The sequence below is a fragment of the Lissotriton helveticus genome, chromosome 2_1 (genome assembly GCF_964261635.1).
Source record: "Lissotriton helveticus chromosome 2_1, aLisHel1.1, whole genome shotgun sequence".
Lineage (NCBI taxonomy): Eukaryota > Metazoa > Chordata > Amphibia > Caudata > Salamandridae > Lissotriton > Lissotriton helveticus.
In genome coordinates this window covers 1819397982-1819423310 of record NC_136059.1, presented here as the reverse complement: position 1 = coordinate 1819423310, position 25329 = coordinate 1819397982, and positions in this window count along the sequence as shown.

Sequence of the window (25329 nt, the reverse complement as noted above, 5' to 3'; positions counted from 1 at the left end):
GGCTGATGAAGGCTGATAGCCAGAAACCGGTCCTTGGATGCTTGATTCCGGTCTGGGAAAGACATGGCTTGGTAGTTCGGACTGGACTGTTCCCATGAGGCACAGGGTCAGAGCTGATTTGCATATAGCCAGTGTCTAACCCAGGGTGGTGTGGTGTGCAAAAAAAAAAACGATGGATTTAGGCCCAGATCCTTGTACTGGGGTGAATGTATGACATTGTTCTACATTCTGTCCATCAACTGTGTTTTTTGCAATTTTCACCCCGAGTGGGCTGGGTATGCTCAGACGTGAGTCCCAGGCTCTTCACACCACTGGAGTCATGCTATCCAGGCTGATGAAGGCTGATAGCCAGAAACCGGTCCTTGGATGCTTGATTCCGGTCTGGGAAAGACATGGCTTGGTAGTTCGGACTAGACTGTTCCCATGAGGCACAGGGTCAGAGCTGATTTGCATATAGCCAGTGTCTAACCCAGGGTGGTGTGGAGTGCAAAAAAAACGATGGATATAGGCCCAGATCCTTGTACTGGGGTGAATGTATGACATTGTTCTACATTCTGTCCATCAACTGTGTTTTTTGCAATTTTCACCCCGAGTGGCCTGGGTATGCTCAGACGTGAGTCCCAGGCTCTCCACACCACTGGAGTCAAGCTATCCAGGCTGATGAAGGCTGATAGCCAGAAACCGGTCCTTGGATGCTTGATTCCGGTCTGGGAAAGACATGGCTTGGTAGTTCGGACTGGACTGTTCCCATGAGGCACAGGGTCAGAGCTGATTTGCATATAGCCAGTGTCTAACCCAGGGTGGTGTGGGGTGCAAAAAAAACCCGATGGATTTAGGCCCAGATCCTTGTACTGGGGTGAATGTATGACATTGTTCTACATTCTGTCCATCAACGGTGTTTTTTGCAATTTTCACCCCAAGTGGGCTGGGTATGCTCAGACGTGAGTCCCAGGCTCTCCACACCACTGGAGTCAAGCTATCCAGGCTGATGAAGGCTGATAGCCAGAAACCGGTCCTTTGATGCTTGATTCCGGTCTGGGAAAGACATGGCTTGGTAGTTCGGACTGGACTGTTCCCATGAGGCACAGGGTCAGAGCTGATTTGCATATAGCCAGTGTCTAACCCAGGGTGGTGTGGAGTGCAAAAAAAACGATGGATATAGGCCCAGATCCTTGTACTGGGGTGAATGTATGACATTGTTCTACATTCTGTCCATCAACTGTGTTTTTTGCAATTTTCACCCCGAGTGGCCTGGGTATGCTCAGATGTGAGTCCCAGGCTCTCCACACCACTGGAGTCAAGCTATCCAGGCTGATGAAGGCTGATAGCCAGAAACCGGTCCTTGGATGCTTGATTCCGGTCTGGGAAAGACATGGCTTGGTAGTTCGGACTGGACTGTTCCCATGAGGCACAGGGTCAGAGCTGATTTGCATATAGCCAGTGTCTAACCCAGGGTGGTGTGGAGTGCAAAAAAACTATGGATTTAGGCCCAGATCCTTGTACTGGGGTGAATGTATGACATTGTTCTACATTCTGTCCATCAACTGTGTTTTTTGCAATTTTCACCCCGAGTGGGCTGGGTATGCTCAGACTTGAGTCCCAGGCTCTCCACACAACTGGAGTCAAGCTTTCCAGGCTGATGAAGGCTGGTAGCCAGAAACCAGTCCCTGGATGCTTGATTCCGGTCTGGGAAAGACATGGCTTGGTAGTTCGGACTGGACTGTTCCCATGAGGCACAGGGTCAGAGCTGATTTGATTTGCATATAGCCAGGGTCTAACCCAGGGTGGTGTGGGGTGCAAAAAAAAAAACGATGGATTTAGGCCCAGATCCTTGTACTGGGGTGAATGTATGACATTGTTCTACATTCTGTCCATCAACTGTGTTTTTTGCAATTTTCACCCCGAGTGGGCTGGGTATGCTCAGACTTGAGTCCCAGGCTCTCCACACCAATGGAGTCAAGCTATCCAGGCTGATGAAGGCTGATAGCCAGAAACCGGTCCTTGGATGCTTGATTCCGGTCTGGGAAAGACATGGCTTGGTAGTTCGGACTGGACTGTTCCCATGAGGCACAGGGTCAGAGCTGATTTGCATATAGCCAGTGTCTAACCCAGGGTGGTGTGGGGTGCAAAAAAAACCCGATGGATTTAGGCCCAGATCCTTGTACTGGGGTGAATGTATGACATTGTTCTACATTCTGTCCATCAACGGTGTTTTTTGCAATTTTCACCCCGAGTGGGCTGGGTATGCTCAGACGTGAGTCCCAGGCTCTCCACACCACTGGAGTCATGCTATCCAGGCTGATGAAGGCTGATAGCCAGAAACCGGTCCTTGGATGCTTGATTCCGGTCTGGGAAAGACATGGCTTGGTAGTTCGGACTAGACTGTTCCCATGAGGCACAGGGTCAGAGCTGATTTGCATATAGCCAGTGTCTAACCCAGGGTGATGTGGAGTGCAAAAAACGATGGATTTAGGCCCAGATCCTTGTACTGGGGTGAATGTATGACATTGTTCTACAATCTGCCCATCAACTGTGTTTTTTGCAATTTTCACCCCGAGTGGCCTGGTTATGCTCAGACGTGAGTCCCAGGCTCTCCACACCACTGGAGTCAAGCTCTCCAGGCTGATGAAGGCTGATAGCCAGAAACCGGTCCTTGGATGCTTGGATCCGGTCTGGGAAAGACATGGCTTGGTAGTTCGGACTGGACTGTTCCCATGAGGCACAGGGTCAGAGCTGATTTGCATATAGCCAGTGTCTAACCCAGGGTGGTGAGGAGTGCAAAAAAATCGATGGATTTAGGCCCAGATCCTTGTACTGGGGTGAATGTATGACATTGTTCTACATTCTGTCCATCAACTGTGTTTTTTGCAATTTTCACCCCGAGTGGGCTGGGTATGCTCAGACTTGAGTCCCAGGCTCTCCACACCACTGGAGTCAAGCTATCCAGGCTGATGAAGGCTGATAGCCAGAAACCGGTCCTTAGATGCTTGATTCCGGTCTGGGAAAGACATGGCTTGGTAGTTCGGACTGGACTGTTCCCATGAGGCACAGGGTCAGAGCTGATTTGCATATAGCCAGTGTCTAACCCAGGGTGGTGTGGAATGCAAAAAAACCGATGGATTTAGGCCCAGATCCTTCTACTGGGGTGAATGTATGACATTGTTCTACATTCTGTCCATCAACGGTGTTTTTTGCAATTTTTACCCCAAGTGGGCTGGGTATGCTCAGACGTGAGTCCCAGGCTCTCCACACCACTGGAGTCAAGCTATCCAGGCTGATGAAGGCTGATAGCCAGAAACCGGTCCTTGGATGCTTGATTCCGGTCTGGGAAAGACATGGCTTGGTAGTTCGGACTGGACTGTTCCCATGAGGCACAGGGTCAGAGCTGATTTGCATATAGCCAGTGTCTAACCCAGGGTGGTGTGGAGTGCAAAAAAACAATGGATTTAGGCCCAGATCCTTGTACTGGGGTGAATGTATGACATTGTTCTACATTCTGTCCATCAACTGTGTTTTTTGCAATTTTCACCCTGAGTGGCCTGGGTATGCTCAGACGTGAGTCCCAGGCTCTCCACACCACGGGAGTCAAGCTATCCAGGCTGATGAAGGCTGATAGCCAGAAACCGGTCCTTGGATGCTTGATTCCCATCTGGGAAAGACATGGCTTGGTAGTTCGGACTGGAGTGTTCCCATGAGGCACAGGGTCAGAGCTGATTTGCATATAGCCAGTGTCTAACCCAGGGTGGTGTGGAGTGCAAAAAAATGATGGATTTAGGCCCAGATCCTTGTACTGGGGTGAATATATGACATTGTTCTACATTCTGTCCATCAACTGTGTTTTTTGCAATTTTCACCCCGAGTGGGCTGGGTATGCTCAGACTTGAGTCCCAGGCTCTCCACACCACTGGAGTCAAGCTATCCAGGCTGATGAAGGCTGATAGCCAGAAACCGGTCCTTGGATGCTTGATTCCGGTCTGGGAAAGGAATGGCTTGGTAGTTCGGACTGGACTGTTCCCATGAGGCACAGGGTCAGAGCTGATTTGCATATAGCCAGTGTCTAACCCAGGGTGGTGTGGGGTGCAACAAAAAAAACGATGGATTTAGGACCAGATCCTTGTACTGGGGTGAATGTATGACATTGTTCTACATTCTGTCCATCAACTGTGTTTTTTGCAATTTTCACCCCGAGTGGGCTGGGTATGCTCAGACGTGAGTCCCAGGCTCTCCACACCACTGGAGTCATGCTATCCAGGCTGATGAAGGCTGATAGCCAGAAACCGGTCCTTGGATGCTTGATTCCGGTCTGGGAAAGACATGGCTTGGTAGTTCGGACTAGACTGTTCCCATGAGGCACAGGGTCAGAGCTGATTTGCATATAGCCAGTGTCTAACCCAGGGTGGTGTGGAATGCAAAAAAACCGATGGATTTAGGCCCAGATCCTTCTACTGGGGTGAATGTATGACATTGTTCTACATTCTGTCCATCAACTGTGTTTTTTGCAATTTTCACCCCAAGTGGGCTGGGTATGCTCAGACGTGAGTCCCAGGCTCTCCACACCACTGGAGTCAAGCTATCCAGGCTGATGAAGGCTGATAGCCAGAAACCGGTCCTTGGATGCTTGATTCCGGTCTGGGAAAGACATGGCTTGGTAGTTCGGACTGGACTGTTCCCATGAGGCACAGGGTCAGAGCTGATTTGCATATAGCCAGTGTCTAACCCAGGGTGGTGTGGAGTGCAAAAAAAAAACTATGGATTTAGGCCCAGATCCTTGTACTGGGGTGAATGTATGACATTGTTCTACATTCTGTCCATCAACTGTGTTTTTTACAATTTTCACCCCGAGTGGGCTGGGTATGCTCAGACGTGAGTCCCAGGCTCTCCACACCACTGGAGTCAAGCTATCCAGGCTGATGAAGGCTGATAGCCAGAAACCGGTCCTTGGATGCTTGATTCCCATCTGGGAAAGACATGGCTTGGTAGTTCGGACTGGAGTGTTCCCATGAGGCACAGGGTCAGAGCTGATTTGCATATAGCCAGTGTCTAACCCAGGGTGGTGTGGAGTGCAAAAAAATGATGGATTTAGGCCCAGATCCTTGTACTGGGGTGAATGTATGACATTGTTCTACATTCTGTCCATCAACTGTGTTTTTTGCAATTTTCACCCCGAGTGGGCTGGGTATGCTCAGACTTGAGTCCCAGGCTCTCCACACCACTGGAGTCAAGCTATCCAGGCTGATGAAGGCTGATAGCCAGAAACCGGTCCTTGGATGCTTGATTCCGGTCTGGGAAAGGAATGGCTTGGTAGTTCGGACTGGACTGTTCCCATGAGGCACAGGGTCAGAGCTGATTTGCATATAGCCAGTGTCTAACCCAGGGTGGTGTGGGGTGCAACAAAAAAAACAATGGATTTAGGCCCAGATCCTTGTACTGGGGTGAATGTATGACATTGTTCTACATTCTGTCCATCAACTGTGTTTTTTGTAATTTTCACCCCGAGTGGGCTGGGTATGCACAGACGTGAGTCCCAGGCTCTCCACACCACTGGAGTCATGCTATCCAGGCTGATGAAGGCTGATAGCCAGAAACCGGTCCTTGGATGCTTGATTCCGGTCTGGGAAAGACATGGCTTGGTAGTTCGGACTAGACTGTTCCCATGAGGCACAGGGTCAGAGCTGATTTGCATATAGCCAGTGTCTAACCCAGGGTGGTGTGGAGTGCAAAAAAACGATGGATTTAGGCCCAGATCCTTGTACTGGGGTGAATGTATGACATGGTTCTACATTCTGTACATCAACTGTGTTTTTTGCAATTTTCACCCCGAGTGGGCTGGGAATGCTCAGACTTGAGTCCCAGGCTCTCCACACCACTGGAGTCAAGCTATCCAGGCTGATGAAGGCTGATAGCCAGAAACCGGTCCTTGGATGCTTGATTCCGGTCTGGGAAAGACATGGCTTGGTAGTTCGGACTGGACTGTTCCCATGAGGCACAGGGTCAGAGCTGATTTGCATATAGCCAGTGTCTAACCCAGGGTGGTGTGGGGTGCAAAAAAAAAAACGATGGATTTAGGCCCAGATCCTTGTACTGGGGTGAATGTATGACATTGTTCTACATTCTGTCCATCAACTGTGTTTTTTGCAATTTTCACCCCGAGTGGGCTGGGCATGCTCAGACTTGAGTCCCAGGCTCTCCACACCACTGGAGTCAAGCTATCCAGGCTGATGAAGGCTGATAGCCAGAAACCGGTCCTTGGATGCTTGATTCCGGTCTGGGAAAGACATGGCTTGGTAGATCGGACTGGACTGTTCCCATGAGGCACAGGGTCAGAGCTGATTTGCATATAGCCAGTGTCTAATCCAGGGTGGTGTGGAGTGCAAAAAAACGATGGATTTAGGCCCAGATCCTTGTACTGGGGTGAATGTATGACATTGTTCTACATTCTGTCCATCAACTGTGTTTTTTGCAATTTTCACCCCGAGTTGCCTGGTTATGCTCAGACGTGAGTCCCAGGCTCTCCACACCACTGGAGTCAAGCACTCCAGGCTGATGAAGGCTGATAGCCAGAAACCGGTCCTTGGATGCTTGATTCCGGTCTGGGAAAGACATGGCTTGGTAGTTCGGACTGGACTGTTCCCATGAGGCACAGGGTCAGAGCTGATTTGCATATAGCCAGTGTCTAACCCAGGGTGGTGTGGAGTGCAAAAAAACGATGGATTTAGGCCCAGATCCTTGTACTGGGGTGAATGTATGACATTGTTCTACATTCTGTCCATCAACTGTGTTTTTTGCAATTTTCACCCCGAGTGGGCTGGGTATGCTCAGACTTGAGTCCCAGGCTCTCCACACCACTGGAGTCAAGCTATCCAGGCTGATGAAGGCTGATAGCCAGAAACCGGTCCTTAGATGCTTGATTCCAATCTGGGAAAGATATGGCTTGGTAGTTCGGACTGGACTGTTCCCATGAGGCACAGGGTCAGAGCTGATTTGCATATAGCCAGTGTCTAACCCAGGGTGGTGTGGAATGCAAAAAAAAACGATGGATTTAGGCCCAGATCCTTCCACTGGGGTGAATGTATGACATTGTTCTACATTCTGTCCATCAACGGTGTTTTTTGCAATTTTCACCCCAAGTGGGCTGGGTATGCTCAGACGTGAGTCCCAGGCTCTCCACACCACTGGAGTCAAGCTATCCAGGCTGATGAAGGCTGATAGCCAGAAACCGGTCCGTGGATGCTTGATTCCGGTCTGGGAAAGACATGGCTTGGTAGTTCAGACTGGACTGTTCCCATGAGGCACAGGGTCAGAGCTGATTTGCATATAGCCAGTGTCTAACCCAGGGTGGTGTGGTGTGCAAAAAAAAAAACGATGGACTTAGGCCCAGATCCTTGTACTGGGGTGAATGTATGACATTGTTCTACATTCTGTCCATCAACTGTGTTTTTTGCAATTTTCACCCCGAGTGGGCTGGGTATGCTCAGACGTGAGTCCCAGGCTCTTCACACCACTGGAGTCATGCTATCCAGGCTGATGAAGGCTGATAGCCAGAAAACCGGTCCTTGGATGCTTGATTCCGGTCTGGGAAAGACATGGCTTGGTAGTTCGGACTAGACTGTTCCCATGAGGCACAGGGTCAGAGCTGATTTGCATATAGCCAGTGTCTAACCCAGGGTGGTGTGGAGTGCAAAAAAAACGATGGATATAGGCCCAGATCCTTGTACTGGGGTGAATGTATGACATTGTTCTACATTCTGTCCATCAACTGTGTTTTTTGCAATTTTCACCCCGAGTGGCCTGGGTATGCTCAGACGTGAGTCCCAGGCTCTCCACACCACTGGAGTCAAGCTATCCAGGCTGATGAAGGCTGATAGCCAGAAACCGGTCCTTGGATGCTTGATTCCGGTCTGGGAAAGACATGGCTTGGTAGTTCGGACTGGACTGTTCCCATGAGGCACAGGGTCAGAGCTGATTTGCATATAGCCAGTGTCTAACCCAGGGTGGTGTGGAGTGCAAAAAAATGATGGATTTAGGCCCAGATCCTTGTACTGGGGTGAATGTATGACATTGTTCTACATTCTGTCCATCAACTGTGTTTTTTGCAATTTTCACACCAAGTGGGCTGGGTATGCTCAGACGTGAGTCCCAGGCTCTCCACACCACTGGAGTCAAGCTATCCAGGCTGATGAAGGCTGATAGCCAGAAACCGGTCCTTGGATGCTTGATTCCGGTCTGGGAAAGACATGGCTTGGTAGTTCGGACTGGACTGTTCCCATGAGGCACAGGGTCAGAGCTGATTTGCATATAGCCAGTGTCTAACCCAGGGTGGTGTGGAGTGCAAAAAAAAAACGATGGATTTAGGCCCAGATCCTTGTACTGGGGTGAATGTATGACATTGTTCTACATTCTGTCCATCAACTGTGTTTTTTACAATTTTCACCCCGAGTGGGCTGGGTATGCTCAGACGTGAGTCCCAGGCTCTCCACACCACTGGAGTCATGCTATCCAGGCTGATGAAGGCTGATAGCCAGAAACCGGTCCTTGGATGCTTGATTCCGGTCTGGGAAAGACATGGCTTGGTAGTTCGGACTGGACTGTTCCCATGAGCAACAGGGTCAGAGTTGATTTGCATATAGCCAGTGTCTAACCCAGGGTGGTGTGGAGTGCAAAAAAACGATGGATTTAGGCCCAGATCCTTGTACTGGGGTGAATGTATGACATTGTTCTACATTCTGTCCATCAACTGTGTTTTTTGCAATTTTCACCCCGAGTGGGCTGGGTATGCTCAGACTTGAGTCCCAGGCTCTCCACACCACTGGAGTCAAGCTATCCAGGCTGATGAAGGCTGATAGCCAGAAACCGGTCCTTAGATGCTTGATTCCAATCTGGGAAAGACATGGCTTGGTAGTTCGGACTGGACTGTTCCCATGAGGCACAGGGTCAGAGCTGATTTGCATATAGCCAGTGTCTAACCCAGGGTGGTGTGGAATGCAAAAAAAAACGATGGATTTAGGCCCAAATGCTTCTACTGGGGTGAATGTATGACATTGTTCTACATTCTGTCCATCAACGGTGTTTTTTGCAATTTTCACCCCAAGTGGGCTGGGTATGCTCAGACGTGAGTCCCAGGCTCTCCACACCACTGGAGTCAAGCTATCCAGGCTGATGAAGGCTGATAGCCAGAAACCGGTCCGTGGATGCTTGATTCCGGTCTGGGAAAGACATGGCTTGGTAGTTCGGACTGGACTGTTCCCATGAGGCACAGGGTCAGAGCTGATTTGCATATAGCCAGTGTCTAACCCAGGGTGGTGTGGTGTGCAAAAAAAAAAACGATGGACTTAGGCCCAGATCCTTGTACTGGGGTGAATGTATGACATTGTTCTACATTCTGTCCATCAACTGTGTTTTTTGCAATTTTCACCCCGAGTGGGCTGGGTATGCTCAGACTTGAGTCCCAGGCTCTCCACACCACTGAAGTCAAGCTATCCAGGCTGATGAAGGCTGATAGCCAGAAACCGGTCCTTGGATGCTTGATTTCGGTCTGGGAAAGACATGGCTTGGTAGTTCGGACTGGACTGTTCCCATGAGGCACAGGTTCAGAGCTGATTTGCATATAGCCAGTGTCTAACCCAGGGTGGTGTGGGGTGCAAAAAAATAAACCGATGGATTTAGGCCCAGATCCTTGTACTGGGGTGAATGTATGACATTGTTCTACATTCTGTCCATCAACTGTGTTTTTTGCAATTTTCACCCCGAGTGGGCTGGGTATGCTCAGACTTGAGTCCCAGGCTCTCCACACCACTGGAGTCAAGCTATCCAGGCTGATGAAGGCTGATAGCCAGAAACCGGTCCTTGGATGCTTGATTCCGGTCTGGGAAAGACATGGCTTGGTAGTTCGGACTGGACTGTTCCCATGAGGCACAGGGTCAGAGCTGATTTGCATATAGCCAGTGTCTAACCCAGGGTGGTGTGGGGTGCAAAAAAACCCCAATGGATTTAGGCCCAGATCCTTGTACTGGGGTGAATGTATGACATTGTTCTACATTCTGTCCATCAACTGTGTTTTTTGCAATTTTCACCCCGAGTGGGCTGGGTATGCTCAGACTTGAGTCCCAGGCTCTCCACACCACTGGAGTCAAGCTATCCAGGCTGATGAAGGCTGATAGCCAGAAACCGGTCCTTGGATGCTTGATTCCGGTCTGGGAAAGACATGGCTTGGTAGTTCGGACTGGACTGTTCCCATGAGGCACAGGGTCAGAGCTGATTTGCATATAGCCAGTGTCTAACCCAGGGTGGTGTGGGGTGCAAAAAAAACCCAATGGATTTAGGCCCAGATCCTTGTACTGGGGTGAATGTATGACATTGTTCTACATTCTGTCCATCAACTGTGTTTTTTGCAATTTTCACCCCGAGTGGGCTGGGTATGCTCAGACGTGAGTCCCAGGCTATCCACACCACTGGAGTCATGCTATCCAGGCTGATGAAGGCTGATAGCCAGAAACCGGTCCTTGGATGCTTGACTCCGGTCTGGGAAAGACATGGCTTGGTAGTTCGGACTAGACTGTTCCCATGAGGCACAGGGTCAGAGCTGATTTGCATATAGCCAGTGTCTAACCCAGGGTGGTGTGGAGTGCAAAAAAACGATGGATTTAGGCCCAGATCCTTGTACTGGGGTGAATGTATGACATTGTTCTACATTCTGTCCATCAACTGTGTTTTTTGCAATTTTCACCCCGAGTGGGCTGGGTATGCTCAGACTTGAGTCCCAGGCTCTCCACACCACTGGAGTCAAGCTATCCAGGCTGATGAAGGCTGATAGCCAGAAACCGGTCCTTAGATGCTTGATTCCGGTCTGGGAAAGACATGGCTTGGTAGTTCGGACTGGACTGTTCCCATGAGGCACAGGGTCAGAGCTGATTTGCATATAGCCAGTGTCTAACCCAGGGTGGTGTGGAATGCAAAAAAAACGATGGATTTAGGCCCAGATCCTTGTACTGGGGTGAATGTATGACATTGTTCTACATTCTGTCCATCAACTGTGTTTTTTGCAATTTTCACCCCGAGTGGGCTGGGTATGCTCAGACGTGAGTCCCAGGCTCTCCACACCACTGGAGTCATGCTATCCAGGATGATGAAGGCTGATAGCCAGAAACCGGTCCTTGGATGCTTTATTCCGGTCTGGGAAAGACATGGCTTGGTAGTTCGGACTAGACGGTTCCCATGAGGCACAGGGTCAGAGCTGATTTGCATATAGCCAGTGTCTAACCCAGGGTGGTGTGGAGTGCACAAAAACGATGGATTTAGGCCCAGATCCTTGTACTGGGGTGAATGTATGACATTGTTCTACATTCTGTCCATCAACTGTGTTTTTTTCAATTTTCACCCCGAGTGGGCTGGGTATGCTCGGACTTGAGTCCCAGGCTCTCCACACCACTGGAGTCAAGCTATCCAGGCTGATAAAGGCTGATAGCCAGAAACCGGTCCTTGGATGCTTGATTCCGGTCTGGGAAAGACATGGCTTGGTAGTTCGGACTGGACCGTTCCCATGAGGCACAGGGTCAGAGCTGATTTGCATATAGCCAGTGTCTAACCCAGGGTGGTGTGGAGTGCAAAAAAAAAAACCGATGGATTTAGGCCCAGATCCTTGTACTGGGGTGAATGTATGACATTGTTCTACATTCTGTCCATCAACTGTGTTTTTTGCAATTTTCACCCCGAGTGGGCTGGGTATGCTCAGACTTGAGTCCCAGGCTCTCCACACCACTGGAGTCAAGCTATCCAGGCTGATGAAGGCTGATAGCCAGAAACCGGTCCTTGGATGCTTGATTCTGGTCTGTGAAAGACATGGCTTGGTAGTTCGGACTGGACTGTTCCCATGAGGCACAGGTTCAGAGCTGATTTGCATATAGCCAGTGTCTAACCCAGGGTGGTGTGGGGTGCAAAAAAAAAAAACGATGGATTTAGGCCCAGATCCTTGTACTGGGGTGAATGTATGACATTGTTCTACATTCTGTCCATCAACTGTTTTTTTTGCAATTTTCCCCCCGAGTGGCCTGGGTATGCTCAGACGTGAGTCCCAGGCTCTCCACACCACTGGAGTCAAGCTCTCCAGGCTGATGAAGGCTGATATCCAGAAACCGGTCCTTGGATGCTTGATTCCGGTCTGGGAAAGACATGGCTTGGTAGTTCGGACTGGACTGTTCCCATGAGGCACAGGGTCAGAGCTGATTTGCATATAGCCAGTTTCTAACCCAGGGTGGTGTGGAGTGCAAAAAACCGATGGATTTAGGCCCAGATCCTTGTACTGGGGTGAATGTATGACATTGTTCTTCATTCTGTCCATCAACTGTGTTTTTTGCAATTTTCACCCCGAGTGGGCTGGGTATGCTCAGACTTGAGTCCCAGGCTCTCCACACCACTGGAGTCAAGCTATCCAGGCTGATGAAGGCTGATAGCCAGAAACCGGTCCTTAGATTCTTGATTCCGGTCTGGGAAAGACATGGCTTGGTAGTTCGGACTGGACTGTTCCCATGAGGCACAGGGTCAGAGCTGATTTGCATATAGCCAGTGTCTAACCCAGGGTGGTGTGGAGTGCAAAAAAAAAACCGATGGATTTAGGCCCAGATCCTTGTACTGGGGTGAATGTATGACATTGTTCTACATTCTGTCCATCAACTGTGTTTTTTACAATTTTCACCCCGAGTGGGCTGGGTATGCTCAGACGTGAGTCCCAGGCTCTCCACACCACTGGAGTCATGCTATCCAGGCTGATGAAGGCTGATAGCCAGAAACCGGTCCTTGGATGCTTGATTCCGGTCTGGGAAAGACATGGCTTGGTAGTTCGGACTGGACTGTTCCCATGAGGCACAGGGTCAGAGCTGATTTGCATATAGCCAGTGTCTAACCCAGGGTGGTGTGGAGCGCAAAAAAACAATGGATTTAGTCCCAGATCCTTGTACTGGGGTGAATGTATGACATTGTTCTACATTCTGTCCATCAACTGTGTTTTTTGCAATTTTCACCCCAAGTGGGCTGGGTATGCTCGGACGTGAGTCCCAGGCTCTCCACACCACTGGAGTCAAGCTATCCAGGCTGATGAAGGCTGATAGCCAGAAACCGGTCCTTGGATGCTTGATTCCCATCTGGGAAAGACATGGCTTGGTAGTTCGGACTGGACTGTTCCCATGAGGCACAGGGTCAGAGCTGATTTGCATATAGCCAGTGCCTAACCCAGGATGGTGTGGAGTGCAAAAAAACGATGGATTTAGGCCCAGATCCTTGTACTGGGGTGAATGTATGACATTGTTCTACATTCTGTCCATCAACTGTGTTTTTTGCAATTTTCACCCCGAGTGGGCTGGGTATGCTCAGACTTGAGTCCCAGGCTCTCCACACCACTGGAGTCAAGCTATCCAGGCTGATGAAGGCTGATAGCCAGAAACCGGTCCTTGGATGCTTGATTCCGGTCTCGGAAAGACATGGCTTGGTAGTTCGGACTGGACTGTTCCCATGAGGCACAGGGTCAGAGCTGATTTGCATATAGCCAGTGTCTAACCCAGGGTGGTGTGGGGTGCAAAAAAAAAAAAACGATGGATTTAGGCCCAGCTCCTTGTACTGGGGTGAATGTATGACATTGTTCTACATTCTGTCCATCAACGGTGTTTTTTGCAATTTTCACCCCGAGTGGGCTGGGTATGCTCAGACGTGAGTCCCAGGCTCTCCACACCACTGGAGTCATGCTATCCAGGCTGATGAAGGCTGATAGCCAGAAACCGGTCCTTGGATGCTTGATTCCGGTCTGGGAAAGACATGGCTTGGTAGTTCGGACTAGACTGTTCCCATGAGGCACATGGTCAGAGCTGATTTGCATATAGCCAGTGTCTAACCCAGGGTGGTGTGGAGTGCAAAAAAAACGATGGATATAGGCCCAGATCCTTGTACTGGGGTGAATGTATGACATTGTTCTACATTCTGTCCATCAACTGTGTTTTTTGCAATTTTCACCCCGAGTGGCCTGGGTATGCTCAGACGTGAGTCCCAGGCTCTCCACACCACTGGAGTCAAGCTATCCAGGCTGATGAAGGCTGATAGCCAGAAACCGGTCCTTGGATGCTTGATTCCGGTCTGGGAAAGACATGGCTTGGTAGTTCGGACTGGACTGTTCCCATGAGGCACAGGGTCAGAGCTGATTTGCATATAGCCAGTGTCTAACCCAGGGTGGTGTGGAGTGCAAAAAAATGATGGATTTAGGCCCAGATCCTTGTACTGGGGTGAATGTATGACATTGTTCTACATTCTGTCCATCAACTGTGTTTTTTGCAATTTTCACACCAAGTGGGCTGGGTATGCTCAGACGTGAGTCCCAGGCTCTCCACACCACTGGAGTCAAGCTATCCAGGCTGATGAAGGCTGATAGCCAGAAACCGGTCCTTGGATGCTTGATTCCGGTCTGGGAAAGACATGGCTTGGTAGTTCGGACTGGACTGTTCCCATGAGGCACAGGGTCAGAGCTGATTTGCATATAGCCAGTGTCTAACCCAGGGTGGTGTGGAGTGCAAAAAAAAAACCGATGGATTTAGGCCCAGATCCTTGTACTGGGGTGAATGTATGACATTGTTCTACATTCTGTCCATCAACTGTGTTTTTTACAATTTTCACCCCGAGTGGGCTGGGTATGCTCAGACGTGAGTCCCAGGCTCTCCACACCACTGGAGTCATGCTATCCAGGCTGATGAAGGCTGATAGCCAGAAACCGGTCCTTGGATGCTTGATTCCGGTCTGGGAAAGACATGGCTTGGTAGTTCGGACTGGACTGTTCCCATGAGCAACAGGGTCAGAGTTGATTTGCATATAGCCAGTGTCTAACCCAGGGTGGTGTGGAGTGCAAAAAAACGATGGATTTAGGCCCAGATCCTTGTACTGGGGTGAATGTATGACATTGTTCTACATTCTGTCCATCAACTGTGTTTTTTGCAATTTTCACCCCGAGTGGGCTGGGTATGCTCAGACTTGAGTCCCAGGCTCTCCACACCACTGAAGTCAAGCTATCCAGGCTGATGAAGGCTGATAGCCAGAAACCGGTCCTTGGATGCTTGATTCCGGTCTGGGAAAGACATGGCTTGGTAGTTCGGACTGGACTGTTCCCATGAGGCACAGGTTCAGAGCTGATTTGCATATAGCCAGTGTCTAACCCAGGGTGGTGTGGGGTGCAAAAAAAAAAAAACGATGGATTTAGGCCCAGATCCTTGTACTGGGGTGAATGTATGACATTGTTCTACATTCTGTCCATCAACTGTGTTTTTTGCAATTTTCACCCCGAGTGGGCTGGGTATGCTCAGACTTGAGTCCCAGGCTCTCCACACCACTGGAGTCAAGCTATCCAGGCTGATGAAGGCTGATAGCCAGAAACCGATCCTTGGATGCTTGATTCCGGTCTGGGAAAGACATGGCTTGGTAGTTCGGACTGGACTGTTCCCATGAGGCACAGGGTCAGAGCTGATTTGCATATAGCCAGTGTCTAACCCAGGGTGGTGTGGGGTGCAAAAAAAAACCAATGGATTTAGGCCCAGATCCTTGTACTGGGGTGAATGTATGACATTGTTCTACATTCTGTCCATCAACTGTGTTTTTTGCAATTTTCACCCCGAGTGGCCTTGGTATGCTCAGACGTGAGTCCCAGGCTATCCACACCACTGGAGTCAAGCTCTCCAGGCTGATGAAGGCTGATAGCCAGAAACCGGTCCTTGGATGCTTGATTCCGGTCTGGGAAAGACATGGCTTGGTAGTTCGGACTGGACTGTTCCCATGAGGCACAGGGTCAGAGCTGATTTGCATATAGCCAGTGTCTAACCCAGGGTGGTGTGGAGTGCAAAAAAAAAACCATGGATTTAGGCCCAGATCCTTGTACTGGGGTGAATGTATGACATTGTTCTACATTCTGTCCATCAACTGTGTTTTTTGCAATTTTCACCCCGAGTGGGCTGGGTATGCTCAGACTTGAGTCCCAGGCTCTCCACACCACTGGAGTCAAGCTATCCAGGCTGATGAAGGCTGATAGCCAGAAACCGGTCCTTGGATGCTTGATTCCGGTCTGGGAAAGACATGGCTTGGTAGTTCGGACTGGACTGTTCCCATGAGGCACAGGGTCAGAGCTGATTTGCATATAGCCAGTGTCTAACCCAGGGTGGTGTGGGGTGCAAAAAAAAACCAATGGATTTAGGCCCAGATCCTTGTACTGGGGTGAATGTATGACATTGTTCTACATTCTGTCCATCAACTGTGTTTTTTGCAATTTTCACCCCGAGTGGGCTGGGTATGCTCAGACGTGAGTCCCAGGCTATCCACACCACTGGAGTCATGCTATCCAGGCTGATGAAGGCTGATAGCCAGAAACCGGTCCTTGGATGCTTGACTCCGGTCTGGGAAAGACATGGCTTGGTAGTTCGGACTAGACTGTTCCCATGAGGCACAGGGTCAGAGCTGATTTGCATATAGCCAGTGTCTAACCCAGGGTGGTGTGGAGTGCAAAAAAACGATGGATTTAGGCCCAGATCCTTGTACTGGGGTGAATGTATGACATTGTTCTACATTCTGTCCATCAACTGTGTTTTTTGCAATTTTCACCCCGAGTGGGCTGGGTATGCTCAGACTTGAGTCCCAGGCTCTCCACACCACTGGAGTCAAGCTATCCAGGCTGATGAAGGCTGATAGCCAGAAACCGGTCCTTAGATGCTTGATTCCGGTCTGGGAAAGACATGGCTTGGTAGTTCGGACTGGACTGTTCCCATGAGGCACAGGGTCAGAGCTGATTTGCATATAGCCAGTGTCTAACCCAGGGTGGTGTGGAATGCAAAAAAAACGATGGATTTAGGCCCAGATCCTTGTACTGGGGTGAATGTATGACATTGTTCTACATTCTGTCCATCAACTGTGTTTTTTGCAATTTTCACCCCGAGTGGGCTGGGTATGCTCAGACGTGAGTCCCAGGCTCTCCACACCACTGGAGTCATGCTATCCAGGATGATGAAGGCTGATAGCCAGAAACCGGTCCTTGGATGCTTTATTCCGGTCTGGGAAAGACATGGCTTGTTAGTTCGGACTAGACTGTTCCCATGAGGCACAGGGTCAGAGCTGATTTGCATATAGCCAGTGTCTAACCCAGGGTGGTGTGGAGTGCACAAAAACGATGGATTTAGGCCCAGATCCTTGTACTGGGGTGAATGTATGACATTGTTCTACATTCTGTCCATCAACTGTGTTTTTTTCAATTTTCACCCCGAGTGGGCTGGGTATGCTCGGACTTGAGTCCCAGGCTCTCCACACCACTGGAGTCAAGCTATCCAGGCTGATAAAGGCTGATAGCCAGAAACCGGTCCTTGGATGCTTGATTCCGGTCTGGGAAAGACATGGCTTGGTAGTTCGGACTGGACCGTTCCCATGAGGCACAGGGTCAGAGCTGATTTGCATATAGCCAGTGTCTAACCCAGGGTGGTGTGGAGTGCAAAAAAAAAAAACGATGGATTTAGGCCCAGATCCTTGTACTGGGGTGAATGTATGACATTGTTCTACATTCTGTCCATCAACTGTGTTTTTTGCAATTTTCACCCCGAGTGGGCTGGGTATGCTCAGACTTGAGTCCCAGGCTCTCCACACCACTGGAGTCAAGCTATCCAGGCTGATGAAGGCTGATAGCCAGAAACCGGTCCTTGGATGCTTGATTCTGGTCTGGGAAAGACATGGCTTGGTAGTTCGGACTGGACTGTTCCCATGAGGCACAGGTTCAGAGCTGATTTGCATATAGCCAGTGTCTAACCCAGGGTGGTGTGGGGTGCAAAAAAAAAAACGATGGATTTAGGCCCAGATCCTTGTACTGGGGTGAATGTATGACATTGTTCTACATTCTGTCCATCAACTGTTTTTTTTGCAATTTTCCCCCCGAGTGGCCTGGGTATGCTCAGACGTGAGTCCCAGGCTCTCCACACCACTGGAGTCAAGCTCTCCAGGCTGATGAAGGCTGATAGCCAGAAACCGGTCCTTGGATGCTTGATTCCGGTCTGGGAAAGACATGGCTTGGTAGTTCGGACTGGACTGTTCCCATGAGGCACAGGGTCAGAGCTGATTTGCATATAGCCAGTGTCTAACCCAGGGTGGTGTGGAGTGCAAAAAAACGATGGATTTAGGCCCAGATCCTTGTACTGGGGTGAATGTATGACATTGTTCTACATTCTGTCCATCAACTGTGTTTTTTGCAATTTTCACCCCGAGTGGGCTGGGTATGCTCAGACTTGAGTCCCAGGCTCTCCACACCACTGGAGTCAAGCTATCCAGGCTGATGAAGGCTGATAGCCAGAAACCGGTCCTTAGATGCTTGATTCCGGTCTGGGAAAGACATGGCTTGGTAGTTCGGACTGGACTGTTCCCATGAGGCACAGGGTCAGAGCTGATTTGCATATAGCCAGTGTCTAACCCAGGGTGGTGTGGAATGCAAAAAAAACGATGGATTTAGGCCCAGATCCTTCTACTGGGGTGAATGTATGACATTGTTCTACATTCTGTCCATCAACGGTGTTTTTTGCAATTTTCACCCCAAGTGGGCTGGGTATGCTCAGACGTGAGTCCCAGGCTCTCCACACCACTGGAGTCATGCTATCCAGGATGATGAAGGCTGATAGCCAGAAACCGGTCCTTGGATGCTTTATTCCGGTCTGGGAAAGACATGGCTTGGTAGTTCGGACTAGACTGTTCCCATGAGGCACAGGGTCAGAGCTGATTTGCATATAGCCAGTGTCTAACCCAGGGTGGTGTGGAGTGCACAAAAACGATGGATTTAGGCCCAGATCCTTGTACTGGGGTGAATGTATGACATTGTTCTACATTCTGTCCATCAACTGTGTTTTTTTCAATTTTCACCCCGAGTGGGCTGGGTATGCTCGGACTTGAGTCCCAGGCTCTCCACACCACTGGAGTCAAGCTATCCAGGCTGATAAAGGCTGATAGCCAGAAACCGGTCCTTGGATGCTTGATTCCGGTCTGGGAAAGACATGGCTTGGTAGTTCGGACTGGACTGTTCCCATGAGGCACAGGGTCAGAGCTGATTTGCATATAGCCAGTGTCTAACCCAGGGTGGTGTGGAGTGCAAAAAAAAACCGATGGATTTAGGCCCAGATCCTTGTACTGGGGTGAATGTATGACATTGTTCTACATTCTGTCCATCAACTGTGTTTTTTACAATTTTCACCCCGAGTGAGCTGGGTATGCTCAGACGTGAGTCCCAGGCTCTCCACACCACTGGAGTCATGCTATCCAGGCTGATGAAGGCTGATAGCCAGAAACCGGTCCTTGGATGCTTGATTCCGGTCTGGGAAAGACATGGCTTGGTAGTTCGGACTGGACTGTTCCCATGAGGCACAGGGTCAGAGCTGATTTGCATATAGCCAGTGTCTAACCCAGGGTGGTGTGGAGCGCAAAAAAACAATGGATTTAGTCCCAGATCCTTGTACTGGGGTGAATGTATGACATTGTTCTACATTCTGTCCATCAACTGTGTTTTTTGCAATTTTCACCCCAAGTGGGCTGGGTATGCTCGGACGTGAGTCCCAGGCTCTCCACACCACTGGAGTCAAGCTATCCAGGCTGATGAAGGCTGATAGCCAGAAACCGGTCCTTGGATGCTTGATTCCCATCTGGGAAAGACATGGCTTGGTAGTTCGGACTGGACTGTTCCCATGAGGCACAGGGTCAGAGCTGATTTGCATATAGCCAGTGCCTAACCCAGGATGGTGTGGAGTGCAAAAAAACGATGGATTTAGGCCCAGATCCTTGTACTGGGGTGAATGTATGACATTGTTCTACATTCTGTCCATCAACTGTGTTTTTTGCAATTTTCACCCCGAGTGGGCTGGGTATGCTCAGACTTGAGTCCCAGGCTCTCCACACCACTGGAGTCAAGCTATCCAGGCTGATGAAGGCTGATAGCCAGAAACCGGTCCTTGGATGCTTGATTCCGGTCTCGGAAAGACATGGCTTGGTAGTTCGGACTGGACTGTTCCCATGAGGCACAGGGTCAGAGCTGATTTGCATATAGCCAGTGTCTAACCCAGGGTGGTGTGGGGTGCAAAAAAAAAAAACGATGGATTTAGGCCCAGCTCCTTGTACTGGGGTGAATGTATGACATTGTTCTACATTCTGTCCATCTACGGTGTTTTTTGCAATTTTCACCCCGAGTGGGCTGGGTATGCTCAGACGTGAGTCCCAGGCTCTCCACACCACTGGAGTCATGCTATCCAGGCTGATGAAGGCTGATAGCCAGAAACCGGTCCTTGGATGCTTGATTCCGGTCTGGGAAAGACATGGCTTGGTAGTTCGGACTGGACTGTTCCCATGAGGCACAGGGTCAGAGCTGATTTGCATATAGCCAGTGTCTAACCCAGGGTGGTGTGGAATGCAAAAAAAACGATGGATTTAGGCCCAGATCCTTCTACTGGGGTGAATGTATGACATTGTTCTACATTCTGTCCATCAACGGTGTTTTTTGCAATTTTCACCCCAAGTGGGCTGGGTATGCTCAGACGTGAGTTCCAGGCTCTCCACACCACTGGAGTCAAGCTATCCAGGCTGATGAAGGCTGATAGCCAGAAACTGGTCCTTGGATGCTTGATTCCGGTCTGGGAAAGACATGGCTTGGTAGTTCGGACTGGACTGTTCCCATGAGGCACAGGGTCAGAGCTGTTTTGCATATAGCCAGTGTCTAACCCAGGGTGGTGTGGGGTGCAAAAAAAAAAACGATGGATTTAGGCCCAGATCCTTGTACTGGGGTGAATGTATGACATTGTTCTACATTCTGTCCATCAACTGTGTTTTTTGCAATTTTCACCCCGAGTGGGCTCGGTATGCTCAGACGTGAGTCCCAGGCTCTTCACACCACTGGAGTCATGCTATCCAGGCTGATGAAGGCTGATAGCCAGAAACCGGTCCTTGGATGCTTGATTCCGGTCTGGGAAAGACATGGCTTGGTAGTTCGGACTAGACGGTTCCCATGAGGCACAGGGTCAGAGCTGATTTGCATATAGCCAGTGTCTAACCCAGGGTGGTGTGGAGTGCAAATAAAACGATGGATATAGGCCCAGATCCTTGTACTGGGGTGAATGTATGACATTGTTCTACATTCTGTCCATCAACTGTGTTTTTTGCAATTTTCACCCCGAGTGGCCTGGGTATGCTCAGACGTGAGTCCCAGGCTCTCCACACCACTGGAGTCAAGCTATCCAGGCTGATCAAGGCTGATAGCCAGACACCGGTCCTTGGATGCTTGATTCCGGTGTGGGAAATACATGGCTTGGTAGTTCAGACTGGACTGTTCCCATGAGGCACAGGGTCAGAACTGATTTGCATATAGCCACTGTCTAACCCGGGGTGGTGTGGAGTGCAAAAAAACGATGGATTTAGGCCCAGATCCTTGTACTGGGGTGAATGTATGACATTGTTCTACATTCTGTCCATAAACTGTGTTTTTTGCAATTTTCACCCCGAGTGGGCTGGGTATGCTCAGACGTGAGTCCCTGGCTCTCCACACCACTGGAGTCAAGCTATCCAGGCTGATGAATGCTGATAGCCAGAAACCGGTCCTTGGATGCTTGATTCCGGTCTGGGAAAGACATGGCTTGGTAGTTCGGACTGGACTGTTCCCATGAGGCACAGGGTCAGAGCTGATTTGCATATAGCCAGTGTCTAACCCAGGGTGGTGTGGAGTGCAAAAAAATGATGGATTTAGGCCCAGATCCTTGTACTGGGGTGAATGTATGACATTGTACTACATTCTGTCCATCAACTGTGTTTTTTGCAATTTTAACCCCGAGTGGGCGGGGTATGCTCAGACGTGAGTCCCAGGCTCTCCACACCACTGGAGTCATGCTATCCAGGCTGATGAAGGCTGATAGCCAGAAACCGGTCCTTGGATGCTTGATTTCGGTCTGTGAAAGACATGGCTTGGTAGTTCGGACTAGACTGTTCCCATGAGGCACAGGGTCAGAGCTGATTTGCATATAGCCAGTGTCTAACCCAGGGTGGTGTGGAGTGCAAAAAAACTATGGATATAGGCCCAGATCCTTGTACTGGGGTGAATGTATGACATTGTTCTACATTCTGTCCATCAACTGTGTTTTTTGCAATTTTCACCCCGAGTGGCCTGGGTATGTTTAGACGTGAGTCCCAGGCTCTCCACACCACTGGAGTCAAGCTATCCAGGCTGATGAAGGCTGATAGCCAGAAACCGGTCCTTGGATGCTTGATTCCGGTCTGGGAAAGACATGGCTTGGTAGTTCGGACTGGACTGTTCCCATGAGGCACAGGGTCAGAACTGATTTGCATATAGCCAGTGTCTAACCCGGGGTGGTGTGGAGTGCAAAAAAACGATGGATTTAGGCCCAGATCCTTGTACTGGGGTGAATGTATGACATTGTTCTACATTCTGTCCATAAACTGTGTTTTTTGCAATTTTCACCTTGAGTGGGCTGGGTATGCTCAGACGTGAGTCCCAGGCTCTCCACACCACTGGAGTCAAGCTATCCAGGCTGATGAAGGCTGATAGCCAGAAACCGGTCCTTGGATGCTTGATTCCGGTCTGGGAAAGACGTGGCTTGGTAGTTCGGACTAGACTGTTCCCATGAGGCACAGGGTCAGAGCTGATTTGCATATAGCCAGTGTCTAACCCAGGGTGGTGTGGAGTGCAAAAAAACGACGGATTTAGGCCCAGATCCTTGTACTGGGGTGAATGTAAGACATTGTTCTACATTCTGTCCATCAACTGTGTTTTTTGAAATTTTCACCCCGAGTGGCCTGGTTATGCTCAGACGTGAGTCCCAGGCTCTCCACACCACTGGAGCCAAGCTCTCCAGGCTGATGAAGGCTGATAGCCAGAAACCGGTCCTTGGATGCTTGATTACGGTCTGGGAAAGACATGGCTTGGTAGTTCGGACTGGACTGTTCCCATGAGGCACAGGGTCAGAGCTGATTTGCATATAGCCAGTGTCTAACCCAGGGTGGTGTGGAGTGCAAAAAACGATGGATTTAGGCCCAGATCCTTGTACTGGGGTGAATGTATGACATTGTTCTACATTCTGTCCATCAACTGTGATTTTTGCAATTTTAACCCCGAGTGGGCTGGGTATGCTCAGACGTGAGTCCCAGGCTCTCCACACCACTGGAGTCATGCTATCCAGGCTGATGAAGGCTGATAGCCAGAAACCGGTCCTTGGATGCTTGATTCCGGTCTGGAAAAGACATGGCTTGGTAGTTCGGACTAGACTGTTCCCATGAGGCACAGGGTCAGAGCTGATTTGCATATAGCCAGTGTCTAACCCAGGGTGGTTTGGAGTGCAAAAAAACTATGGATATAGGCCCAGATCCTTGTACTGGGGTGAATGTATGACATTGTTCTACATTCTGTCCATCAACTGTGTTTTTTGCAATTTTCACCCCGAGTGGCCTGGGTATGTTTAGACGTGAGTCCCAGGCTCTCCACACCACTGGAGTCAAGCTATCCAGGCTGATGAAGGCTGATAGCCAGAAACCGGTCCTTGGATGCTTGATTCCGGTCTGGGAAAGACATGGCTTGGTAGTTCGGACTGGACTGTTCCCATGAGGCACAGGGTCAGAACTGATTTGCATATAGCCAGTGTCTAACCCGGGGTGGTGTGGAGTGCAAAAAAACGATGGATTTAGGCCCAGATCCTTGTACTGGGGTGAATGTATGACATTGTTCTACATTCTGTCCATAAACTGTGTTTTTTGCAATTTTCACCTTGAGTGGGCTGGGTATGCTCAGAGGTGAGTCCTGGACTCTCCACACCACTGGAGTCAAGCTATCCAGGCTGATGAAGGCTGATAGCCAGAAACCGGTCCTTGGATGCTTGATTCCGGTCTTGGAAAGACGTGGCTTGGTAGTTCGGACTAGACTGTTCCCATGAGGCACAGGGTCAGAGCTGATTTGCATATAGCCAGTGTCTAACCCAGGGTGGTGTGGAGTGCAAAAAAACGATGGATTTAGGCCCAGATCCTTGTACTGGGGTGAATGTATGACATTGTTCTACATTCTGTCCATCAACTGTGTTTTTTGCAATTTTCACCCCGAGTGGCCTGGTTATGCTCAGACGTGAGTCCCAGGCTCTCCACACCACTGGAGCCAAGCTCTCCAGGCTGATGAAGGCTGATAGCCAGAAACCGGTCCTTGGATGCTTGATTACGGTCTGGGAAAGACATGGCTTGGTAGTTCGGACTGGACTGTTCCCATGAGGCACAGGGTCAGAGCTGATTTGCATATAGCCAGTGTCTAACCCAGGGTGGTGTGGAGTGCAAAAAAACGATGGATTTAGGCCCAGATCCTTGTACTGGGGTGAATGTATGACATTGTTCTACATTCTGTCCATCAACTGTGTTTTTTGCAATTTTCACCCCGAGTGGGCTGGGTATGCTCAGACTTGAGTCCCAGGCTCTCCACACCACTGGAGTCAAGCTATCCAGGCTGATGAAGGCTGATAGCCAGAAACCGGTCCTTAAATGCTTGATTCCGGTCTGGGAAAGACATGGCTTGGTAGTTCGGACTGGACTGTTCCCATGAGGCACAGGGTCAGAGCTGATTTGCATATAGCCAGTGTCTAACCCAGGGTGGTGTGGAATGCAAAAAAAACGATGGATTTAGGCCCAGATCCTTCTACTGGGGTGAATGTATGACATTGTTCTACATTCTGTCCATCAACGGTGTTTTTTGCAATGTTCACCCCTAGTGGGCTGGGTATGCTCAGACGTGAGTCCCAGGCTCTCCACACCACTGGAGTCAAGCTATCCAGGCTGATGAAGGCTGATAGCCAGAAACCGGTCCTTAAATGCTTGATTCCGGTCTGGGAAAGACATGGCTTGGTAGTTCGGACTGGACTGTTCCCATGAGGCACAGGGTCAGAACTGATTTGCATATAGCCAGTGTCTAACCCGGGGTGGTGTGGAGTGCAAAAAACGATGGATTTAGGCCCAGATCCTTGTACTGGGGTGAATGTATGACATTGTTCTACATTCTGTCCATAAACTGTGTTTTTTGCAATTTTCACCTTGAGTGGGCTGGGTATGCTCAGACGTTAGTCCCTGGCTCTCCACACCACTGGAGTCAAGCTATCCAGGCTGATGAAGGCTGATAGCCAGAAACCGGTCCTTGGATGCTTGATTCCGGTCTGGGAAAGACATGGCTTGGTAGTTCGGACTGGACTGTTCCCATGAGGCACAGGGTCAGAGCTGATTTGCATATAGCCAGTGTCTAACCCAGGGTGGTGTGGAGTGCAAAAAAATGATGGA